General features: G+C 37.0%; 1 non-coding gene across 1 annotated transcript; it reads right to left on the reverse strand.

Moving 5' to 3' along the window:
* Positions 1 to 7,629: 7,629 nt before the first annotated feature.
* LOC131254538 (small nucleolar RNA R71) lies at positions 7,630 to 7,736 on the reverse strand. Its single transcript, XR_009175654.1, has one exon. It is a non-coding gene; the product is annotated as a small nucleolar RNA R71 (small nucleolar RNA).
* Positions 7,737 to 11,806: the final 4,070 nt, after the last annotated feature.

An 11,806-nucleotide genomic window follows, 5' to 3' on the forward strand; every position in this document is an offset into this window, starting at 1 on the left:
GGCATTGGAAGCATCTTGAAGATCTTCTTCATTTTCATGATCACTATTCAGATTTTCTTCTTGTTTTGAAAAAGTGAACTTGGCTAGAGTCATAAGGGCTTTGACTTCATTGCCCGACTCGGTTTCAGAATCTTCTGATTCAGAAGAGGCTTCAGAATCAGAGGATTCATCCCAAGTAGCCAACGTACTCTTCTTTTTGGGTTTGCCCTTTTTAGGACACTTGTTTGCTAAATGCCCATATTTTTGGCAGTTGTAACATTGACTATCTTTTAAAGATTTCCAAGTTCCGGTTTTAGATTTTTTTTATCATTTGATTTTTGAAAGTCAACCCTCTTTTTACTTTTAAAAATCTTATAAAACTTTTTCGCTAAAAGAGCCATATCGTCTTCAGAATTTTCTAAATCAGAATTTTCTTAAGAAATACATTTAGAAGATTTAAGAGAGATATATTTACTTTTAGGAGCTTTAAAGTTTAACTCATAAGTGTGTAAAGAACCATCTAGTTCTTCTACCCTCATATTGTCCGTATCACGAAGTTCCTGGATCACAGTTACCTTAGAATTGAACCGTTCAAGAAGTGAGAGAAGTATCTTTACACACACTTTACTTTCTGGGATTTTATCGCCAAGACTCCACATAGAGTTTACAATATCATTTAATCTTGTATAAAAGTCCATAAACATTTCATTTTCTTCCATATGAATTTCCTCAAATTTGGTTGTGAGGAGTTGGATTTTAGATTTCTTGACAATTGAAGTACCCTCATGTGTCATTTCTAAAATATCCCAAGCTTGCTTTGCAGTATCAAAGGATATAATTCTTTTGAACTCATCTGGTGATAGTGCACAAGTGATTGCATTTAGTGCTTTTACATTGACACTACTTTCACTTTTCTGAACTATGGTCCAAGTGAAATATGGTGAAACTTTTATTGATTTTGAACCATCAATACCAGTCACTTCAGTGGTAGGGGGTTCCATTCAGTTACTGTGGCTTGCCATACACTCTCATCCATAGATTTAAGGAAAATCCTCATCCTGGCTTTCCAATAGGCATAATTGGAGGCATCAAATGGTGGAGGCCTAGTGACTGAGAGGCTATTAAAATTTGACATCGTATAAATAGCTTAGATCGATTAGCGAAGGAAATAAATCCAAATATCAAGAGTTAGAACGAGCTATTAGGCTTTGATACCACTTGAAAAGGCTAAGCTATATGTCCTTGGGGGGAGGGGGTGAATAGGACAATGCCAAATTTAAAATAATAACAGCGGAATTAAATAATGAGATAGCCAAATAAAAGAAATCAATTCACAATGCTGAAATGAAAGACAACCTCAATAAACAAGTATTGAGAGGTTGATACAAATGTTGTTCTAAGAACAACCTTACACCATAAAAACCAAGGGTTTATGACAAGACAACCTTATTTCTAGAACGTTCTTTATATAAAAAATTCAAATCGAAGAGGAATAAATAATAGCAAGGAATTGAAATAAATTACAAGAATTTAAATCTAAATTATTACAACATTCACATCCACACATACATTCCACAAACTTGAATGATAAAAGATAGGAAATATAACTCACACATCCACAAAACACAGAGTTATAGTGGTTCTTCTATGTATACACCAACTGTTAAACAATAGCCACACAGCTTGCTACTCAACTCCTAATATCCTCACATAGGGGATATTAGTGTTCACTATGAAAATAGGTTTCACAGGTTCACCTAAAACCTTTACAATTATGTCTTTCAAATAGGCTTACACAATTCAAAACCCCCACTTCTGAGTTTTCCTGGCTATCCTCAGATAACCAGTAGATTGAGATTTTTCTGGCTTAATCTCAAACAAAAATTAAAATGAAGGAAATTTACAATACAGTAAAATACCTAGATTTCTCCTTTTGTAGTAGCCTGGAAGAACCAATCGGAGTAGAAGTTCGAATGTGGAAGTTCAATGTCCAATACTCATTTTGAAATGGTTCTAGGTTCTAATTCATTTTAAATTAAACCAGTTGAGCTAGTTATATTTGATTTTGATTCCAAGAAGAAGGAATATAACAATTCTTCTTTTCAATTCAGATTGGAATATAGAAACAAAATCAAATTAAAAAAGTTAACAAAAAAGAATATTAAATATGCACAATTAGCTTAAGAATGAATACAAACTTATCTCAGAGTGATGCCTTGATTTTACTTGAAATTCGATATTAAACTCTGAAATTCTTCATCTATTTATAGTTGCAGAAATCTCATCTACGACTGGTGCTGAGGATACTACGACTGGTCGTAGAAGAACAAATTTTTAAAATTTTAAGCGCGATCGGATAAAACTGTTTCATGACTGGTTATAGGGTGTCCACGACTAGTCGTGAGCCCTCCACGACTGGTCATGAGCATCCTACGAATGGTCACGAGAAATCAGGAACAATTGCTGGAATTTGAGTAATAGGTCCAGGACTAGTCGTAAGAAGAGACGTGCACTGTTCACAAGATCAGTCGAACAGAGTCCAGGATTGGTCGTAGCTCAACTAAAAAATTTTAAAAATTTACAACAACTTAGGACCGATCTTGGAATTTCTTGGACTGGTCAAGCCAGAGCTACGACTAGTCAAACAGAGTTCAGGACTAGTCTTAGAACAGTCCAAATACATGTAAAGTAATTCAATTTGAATTATGTATACAAAATGACCTACCCTAAGGTCAATCTAAGGTCAATCATACCTTGAAAGTGAGGTATGATCATTGAGACTTCATTTCTTCAGATGATAGTTGACCTTTGAAGATTGTGAAGCTTGAGATCTCTCTCCTTGATGTAATATTAAGCTTTAGATCTTCTAGAGCTTGAATTACGCTTAATCTTGAGTTGTACTTCTTGTAGCTTGAATTACACTTGACTTAGGTCTTGAACAAGATCACTTCTTCCGTTGTAGCATTTACTTGCATTTCTTGAAATGGTTTGAAGTAGTTCTTCGTTCTTGACTTGAAGTGAAGTGTTTAGAGAGATGATGCAATGTCTTGATCATATATACCACTGAGCTACATGTTGAGACTCAAATATTACATAATTTTTCCCATTTATATCTTAGTTTTATGAACATAAATCATCTTAATATTCTATTTTACTCATGTATGTGTTGTAAGGTGAATTTAAGAGCTTGGATTGAAAAAGGGTACTAAAAAGTAAGAATTTAATGCTCAAAAATCACCAAGGCAAGGGATGGATCTTAGGAAACCAAGATTGAAGAATTCACATGCCAACGATCCAAGAAAACTAAGTGAGAAATGAAAATAATCGAAGATTTGAAGTGAAAAATCCTGAAATCGTCCTGAAAAGTGTATTCTAAAGCTCTGAAGTCTATTTTGGAAAACTACGCAGCAGGAAGTCTGTTTTAAATGAACTATGCAGTGAGAAGTCTATTTTGAGAAAATACGTATATTTGAGGCATTTTCTAGGGTTTTCAACTTTGTACGAAAATTGGAGTTCCCTACTTATAAATAGGGCCTCCTAGGGCATTCTTAAACATCATTAGAAGCATTCAAGAGCAATATTTAGGATTTTTTTAAAGAGTTTTTAGTTTTATTAAAGCTTTATAAGTTGTTTTTTTTTTTTAAATTTTAGATCTTTTCTATTTGCATTTTTTTCTTCTTTCTTTCTTGTTGCTTTTTATTTCTGCAATTTAATTATGTTTTTCTAAGTTTCCTCTAGCCCAAGCTAGAAGGGAAGCACATGGGTTTAATATTTCTTTAAGTTATGATGATTGATTGTTTTAATGATGAGAAGAATGGTGTATGCATGTTATCTATTATTTAGGTTTTGTTTTTTATCCTCTTGTAAGATCCATATGTTTTCATCATATGAGATCCACATTGATGGATAGGCTTACCCTAGATCAATCAGATTTCCTAAATAGGAGAGGTTCTCAACCTGTTATATTTCTTTGATATTCATTATCCTATAAATATTGAATACTTAAAATCACTGGCGCTTGAGAATATATGTCAATGGTGCAAATCCATTATTTTCTAATCTTTTATATCATTTATTAAAATATTTAAACTATTTTATTTTCCGATTAGGCTGACCATAGTGCTCAGATCCTAATTGTGTTATCCAAGTCATCATGATTTTGGAACATTAACCTATGTGTGGAACTTTGAAGCTTGGGTGTTATTTTATTCAGTTGAATTACATCTATTCAAAAATCCCAAAATTAAATCATCAATTTAGTTTTTAGTACTTAGTTTGTTTTGCATTTGATTTTTTCCTTATCGCAATTCATTTTCCTGTAGGAGCGATCCTGTATTCACAGGATATTACTTACGAACCTCTGCACTTGAAGGCAAGCAATCAAGTTTTTGGCGTCGTTGCTGGGGAGAGATTGAGATAGATCAGATTTGCACAAGATGGTTAAGATAAGTTTTCTTTTAAGGTAAATTCTCTTCTAAACCCTCCAGATTTTCTGTAGATTTTTTTTTCTTCTTCTCTTTTCTTTTTCTTTGAAAAGAAATTCAATTGGGTCTTTCAAGCACTAACTATGACATAAGGTTGCCCTGCTTAGAATTTTATCACCCAAGTGCTATGGTTGTCCTACAGTCGCTGTTTGATCACAAAGATCATTCACTGAATCTATTTTCCAGATTAGTATAGTTTAATTTCCGCATTAGTTTTATTTTTATTTATTTATTTATTTAATTTATTTAATTTTTTTTGTGGATTGAACCCTCATGGTCGGCTTTGCTACCTGTGTTGTTGATTTATTTTACTTTGTGGACTGAACCCTCATGGTCGGCCCTGCCACCTAGGTTGTTGATTTATTTTTGTTCACTCCCCAAGTATAGGGTTGTGATGTAGTAATAAACTCGGTAAGACCGAGGTCGAATCCCAAGGGACTGAAACCTGTACGTTATCTGAAGCTAGGTAGAAATAGAAATAGCCCAGGATGAAATCGAAATCAAATATAAATTGATGAATAATTGTGGAATAATTATCTAAAACTAAACAATTCAGAGGAAGGAAACTAGGGATTCAGAGGATCCACTTATAGAGATCAGGGAGATCTTATGCCTGCTTCAACAATCATGGAAATCAACTGGACTTCCTTTGATATAATTTTCAAGAGATGAAAGGTATATGAATTAGAATGGATTCCATCACCAAACCATGCCCAGGAGACAAAGTAAATAACAGAATTAAACTAATTCCCAACCAACCAATAATGTATGAAGATCAGGAAGGTACTGTCATCCGACCATGCCCATGGAACAATGATGAACAACAGGGCTTCCTGACTTCATAAACATAAAAAGGAGAAAGAAATACTCAAAGCCATTGCAAACCCATTGTAATTTCAGTCACAACAGACCATTAAAGACTAAGAAAAGTATTCCTTTAATAATCAACTAAAATCAAATTCAGTTCATGAATTTAAATTAAAGGCACAAAATAGAATCTCCCATCTCGCTACAGGCTTCACCTCTTAGCCCTAGCTAAGAGGTTTAGCCACACATGAATGGGCTGAACCTTTTGAATAAAGCAAATAAAAAGAATAAAAATATAAAAGAAAAGAAGAAAATACACTTATTATCTCTTCCTCTCTTTCACGTTCCGGCAGCCCAAAATCTTCCTCCTTTCTCCCCTCTCCTCCTCCTCCTGGATCTCCCTTTTATCAGTCTTCCCACCCGTGGCTGGAGAATGCGCCAGTCCTCTTTACGCACGGCAACGTGCGCAACACCTTTCGCAGCAGAAGCACAACGCACTGACATGCGTTTGGACTGAGTTTTGGGGCCAAAGATCGTCCCAAACTCTAACGTTGCTTCCATGGTTGGGGTCAAGACTGGCCTGGGTTCCACATGAATGGCTCAGATCATTCATCCGATCAAGGACGGTGGCCCACAGCCATCCAAAAATTATGGATTTTCCGGACGCGCGTAAGGCTCACGCAGACCTGCTGACGTGATCGGTAGGCCCCATAGTGATGTTTTATGAGAAATCCACACTAGCCATTGAAATCCTCATGAGAATCTAGTCAGGAACGAGTGGTTTTGGCAAGTACTTGTGTGGCCCACTGGATATTGTATTCCACCGTCCATCCTGAGTTTCGATGGTCGAAATCCGCTACATGCTGCTTCCTAGAAAAATTCCACCTAGGTCAGGGCTAGTGGACCTGTAGAATTCTGGTAGACGGTCTGGATCGGACCTTCGACGCATGGTGGTGGCCCACAAGAGTCCAGCCGAGACTCTGTTTCACGCCAGGAAACGTGGTTTCCTATTTTGAGCAGGGGACTCGGTCAAACCGAGTTTTGACCGGATCCCTAGTATGGCGTACCTCTCGTGCTCATGTACCTGTGTACATGCAATACACACGTGGGGTCCATAGTGATGTTCGAGAGAAATCTGCTCTGTCCATCTGTTTTGCTACCTCATTTAAGGAGTTGAAGCCAAAATTGACGCATTTCCAGATACCAGGCGGGCCCCAAATCACTGATTTATGGGCTGATCTGTCCGTTGGGCCACTTCTAAAAGGATTCAATGGCTGAAATTTGACATGTACGGTTAGTTTTTAGTCCTCGAGCCATGTATAAAGTTTCAAGTTGAACAGATGGTGAGAACCCTGTGATCTTGCATTCTGGCTAACTTTCAGGCCGCTTGAGCTTCAGTTTCTCGATTTTCGCGGATCCCTAGCGTGTAATTCCATCGATCATGGTCATCCTGGAGTCCGTCCCTTGCCTTTAGTGTCATCAGAGCATTAAATCCATACTTTAGGCTTTCTTTTCAGTCCAGGCTCTTAAACACATCCTGCATTACAAACACGATTAATTCAGACCGTTAAGCAATAACATAATCGTAAATCCATGCAATCAATGGGGTCTAATATGCAATATTTGACCCTCAACAATTTTGTTTTGTGGACTGAACCCTCATGGTTGGCCCTGCCACTTAGGTTGTTGATTTAAGTTTTTATTTTTATTTTAAGTATCATACTTGCAATTTGAATTAGTGGTATTTATTGTGTGGTGTGGATGGTTTATGTCTTGTTGGAGTAGGGATCAAAACAATCGACTCTCCTCTGAAGGGGGACTAGTTCCAGGCCTTTATTATTCACTTAGAAGAGGCACTCAACATCACTTGGATTCCATGGCAGACCCAGTTGATAATCCAAATCCAAATCTGCCAGATCCAACTATAAATCAAAATAGAGAAAATCAACATAATCCTCCTCTTGAGGATGAAAATGAAGTTCATAGGAATGTGTTAAACCAACCACGGACTTTACGTGAACATTTACACCCTGAGAGATCAACTTTACTATCTTATATAGTGTTCCCTACTCACACAGGGAACATTGATTTTAAACCAGGTGTGATTCAATTAATTCCTAAATTTTATGGCTTGGATTCTGAAAGCCCCTACTAGCACCTCAAGAATTTTGAGGAAGTAATTGCAACATTACAAGTAAACAATGGTAATAGGGATGTACTTAAGCTTAGGTTATTCTCATTTTCTCTAAAGGATCGGGCCAAAGCTTGGCTCAACTCTCTAAGACCTAATACCATCACTTCATGGCAAGCCTTAAGTAGAGAGTTTTTGAAAAAGTTCTTTCCCGAGCACAAAACAAATGTACTAAAATAAGAAATCATGTCATTCTCCCAAAAGGGGAATGAACTATTTTTTCAAGCTTGGGAGCGCTTCAAAGACATTCTAATTACTTGTCCACATCATGGTTATGAACCATGGCATGTGATTGATGCTTTCCGAAAGGGGCTCACCATGGATACCCGTCAGTTCATAGAGATGATGTGTGGTGGAACCTTTCTTGACAAAGATCATAATGAGGCTTGGGATTTTCTAGATTTGTTAGCAGAGAATACGCAGACATGGGATGTCTCTGCTAAATCAGACCAAACTAGACTCATTCCTAGAGAGAAAGCGGGAATGTTTGTCCTAAGAGAGGAAGACGACCTTAATACAAAATTCGCTGCATTGGCAAGAAATATCGAAGCCTTGAAAATTAGGAAGGTTGATATGATTAAAGCAAACACTTCCTTAGGTAATTTTTGTAGCATTTGTGGTGGTACAGACCATGACATAAAGGATTGTCCAATAATCTCAGTTGTACAAAATATCACGCTTGTGCATGATCAAGCAAATGCTATAAATAATTACCAAAGGTCAGTTATGCAACCAATGGAAAACACGTATAATCCAAATTGGCGTAACCATCCTAATCTTAGTTGGAGGAATGAACCACAAATTAATGCACGCAATGCACTTCAAATGCCTCCACAAAATAACTTCTTTGGGGCACCTAACAATGCAACATATGTGCCCCCACTAAAGCGATCATCTGTGGAGGATGCATTGACCACATTCATGAACTCTCAAGCTCAAATGAATTAGTCTCTAATCCAATCAAATCAGGAACTAAAGACAGTTGTGGCTAGGATTGAGACTCAACTAAATGCCAGGGAAAAAGGCACCCTTCCTTCTCAACCTGTGCCAAACCCTCGAAACACACATTTCATTGAAGACTCAAATCCAAGTGAACTACATCATGAACAAGCTAAGGCCATCATTACCTTGAGAAGTGGAAAAGAGGTCGATAACAAGATAATGCAACCGGTAGAAATACCGGAGGATGAACCACTGTCTCAAGAAAATGATGAACCGGCTATGGTTCAAGAGCTGCAATAGCAAAAGGATAAAGAGACTAAGTCATATGAGCCTCCAGTTTCGTTCCCATCTAGACTTCGGAATCCAACTGTCCCCATGAAATATCAAGAGGTGTTGGATGTGCTCCAAAAGGTTACTGTCAATATTCCTCTGCTTGATGCCATTAGACAAATTCCATCATATGCTAAATATCTCAAGGACTTATGCATTGTAAAGAGAAAATTAAATGTACACAAAAAGGCATTCCTTACTGAAAAAGTGAGCGCTATCATTCAACAAAGGGTTGTACCCAAATACAAAGACCGAGGAAGTCCCACTATTCCTTGTATTATTGGAACAAATTGAGCACGCTATGCTAGATTTGGGTGCAAGTGTCAACTTAGTACCTTATTTGGTTTACAAACAAATGGGGTTAGGCGAGCTTAAACCAACCACGATTACACTCCAACTCGCTGACCGCTCTATTAAGGTACAAAGAGGAATTTTATAGGACATACTAGTCCAAGTGGAGAAATTCTACTTCCCTGTGGATTTTATTATACTAGACACTGAATCATGTGTAAATGCTAGCGCTCAAGTTCCCATCATTTTAGGCCGCCCATTCCTAGCAACTTGAAATGCAATCATAAATTGCATGAATAGAATGATGAACTTGTCTTTTGGTAACATGACTCTAGAGCTAAATATTTTCAATCTATGTAAGAAGCCTATTAATAATAATGAAATCCATGAGCTGAATTTCATGGACTGCTTGATAGAAGAAGAGGAATTGGAACCTGGTCTGACTGAGGAATTGATTCAAGTCATTGGAGACTTGAAAATTTCTGATTTAGAAAAAGTGCTTGCTGAAATTTCTTATGATAATGCAAGCACTACCACCCAGGACATTGGTATGTACCAATGGAGACTGCGCACTCAAATCCTATCTATCGAGGACTTGCGACCTTTGCCATCACCAACCAATGTTTTAAAGCTTGATTTAAAACCACTACCAAATGAGCTTAAGTACGTATACTTAGGTAAAAATAAAACTTATCCTGTGGTGATCTCTTCATTTTTAGAGAAGGATCAAGAGATTAAATTGTTGAAAGTTCTAAGGGACCATAAAGGAGCCTTGGGCTGGACCATTTCTGACATCAAGGGTATAAGCCCTTCTATATGCACCCATCGGATCTACCTCGATGAGGACGCCAAACCAATTAGACAACCTCAAAGGCGTCTCAATCCAAACATAATGGAAGTTATAAAAAAATGAGGTGATCAAATTGTTGGATGTGGGAATCATCTATCCAATATCCGATAGTGTTTGGGTGAGTCCAACTCAAGTAGTCCCAAAGAAATCCGGAATAACTAATAATGAACTCATACCAACACGTGTCACCACTGGTTGGCGTGTTTGCATTGATTATAGAAAATTAAATCAGGTCACAAAGAATGACTATTTCCCTCTATCATTCATTGATTAAGTTTTAGAAAGGGTAGCAGGTCACTCCTTTTATAGTTTTCTTGATGAATATTCTGGATATAACCAAATAGAGATAGCCCTTGAAGACCAAGAGAAAACCACGTTCACTTGTCCATTTAGCACGTTTGCTTTCAAACGGATGTCATTTGGATTGTGTAACACCCCAACAACTTTCCAACGGTGTATGTTAAGCATTTTTTCAAATATGTTTGGAAAGTTTCTTAAGGTTTTCATAGATGACTTCTCTGTATTTGGGAGTAGTTTTGATGAATGCCTCAATAATTTATCTCTTGTCTTATCTAGGTGTGAAGAGAAACACCTTGTCTTAAATTGAGAGAAATGTAATTTCATGGTTCAAAAGGAAATTGTTTTGGACCATGTTATCTCCAAAAATGGAATCGAGGTAGATCGCTCAAAACTTGATATTATAGCTAATCTACCTATCCCCTGAACTGTTAGAGATATTAGATCACTTATAGGGCATGCTGGTTTTTATAGAAGATTCATCAAGGGCTTTAGTGCCATTACTATACCCTTGACTAATCTTCTTCAAAAGGATGTTCCATTTAAGTGGACAGATGAGTGTGCAAGTGCCTTTAATAAAATTAAATCATCCCTTATCATTGCACCTATCATGCGTCCAGCAGATTGGACACTTCCTTTTGAACTAATGTGCGATGCAAGTGATTATGCCATAGGGGCTGTTTTGGGCCAAAGAAAAGAAAAACGGCCCTACGTTATTCACTATGTGAGTAAAACTCTAAACTCGACCCAAGTGAACTACTCAACAACTAAAAAAGAGTTCCTTGCAGTAGTTTTTACTTTGAATAAGTTTAGGTCCTACTTGTTGGGATCCAAAGTGGTCATTTTCACGGACAACTCGGCTTTGAAATATTTGTTATCTAAGAAGGATGCAAAGCCGAGACTTTTGAGATGGATTCTTCTACTCCAAGAATTTGACTTAGAGATAAAAGATAAGAAAGGAGTAGAAAACGTAGTGGCCAATCACCTTTCTATATTGGTGTTAGATGATTCCACTGAGGAGATACATATCCAGGACACTTTTCCTGATAAACAATTATTTGCGATCTCCAAATTGCCTTGGTATGCGGATATAGTGAACTATCTTGTTACGGAAAAAATGCCATATCATTGGAAGTCACAAGATAGGAAGCGTTTTGAAACCGAGGTTAGGAACTTCTTCTGGGATGACCCGTATTTATATAAATATGGGACTGATCAAATTTTTAGACGTTGTGTCCCAGAGGATGAAGTTCGAAGTGTTATTTCTTTTTGTCACATGGAAGCATGTGGTGGCCATTTTTTTGCTAAGAAAACTACTGCAAAAATCCTACAGTGTGGTTTTTACTGGCCCACCATGTTTAAAGACACTCATGCTTTATGTGTTGCTTGTGATAGATGTCAAAGGTTGGGAAGTGTCTCGGCGTAACATGATGCCTTTATTTCCAATTTTACCATTGGAGATTTTTTATTGTTGGGGTATTGATTTTATGGGTCCATTTCCATCTTCTTTTAGTTTTCTTTATATATTGGTTGGTATGGACTATGTTTCAAAGTGGATTGAGGCAGTTCCAAGTAGGACCAATGACAACAAAGTGGTCATACGATTTCTTAAGAAAAATAATTTTGCTAGATTTC

The sequence above is a fragment of the Magnolia sinica genome, chromosome 8, assembly GCF_029962835.1.
Source record: "Magnolia sinica isolate HGM2019 chromosome 8, MsV1, whole genome shotgun sequence".
NCBI classification, from domain to species: Eukaryota; Viridiplantae; Streptophyta; class Magnoliopsida; order Magnoliales; family Magnoliaceae; genus Magnolia; species Magnolia sinica.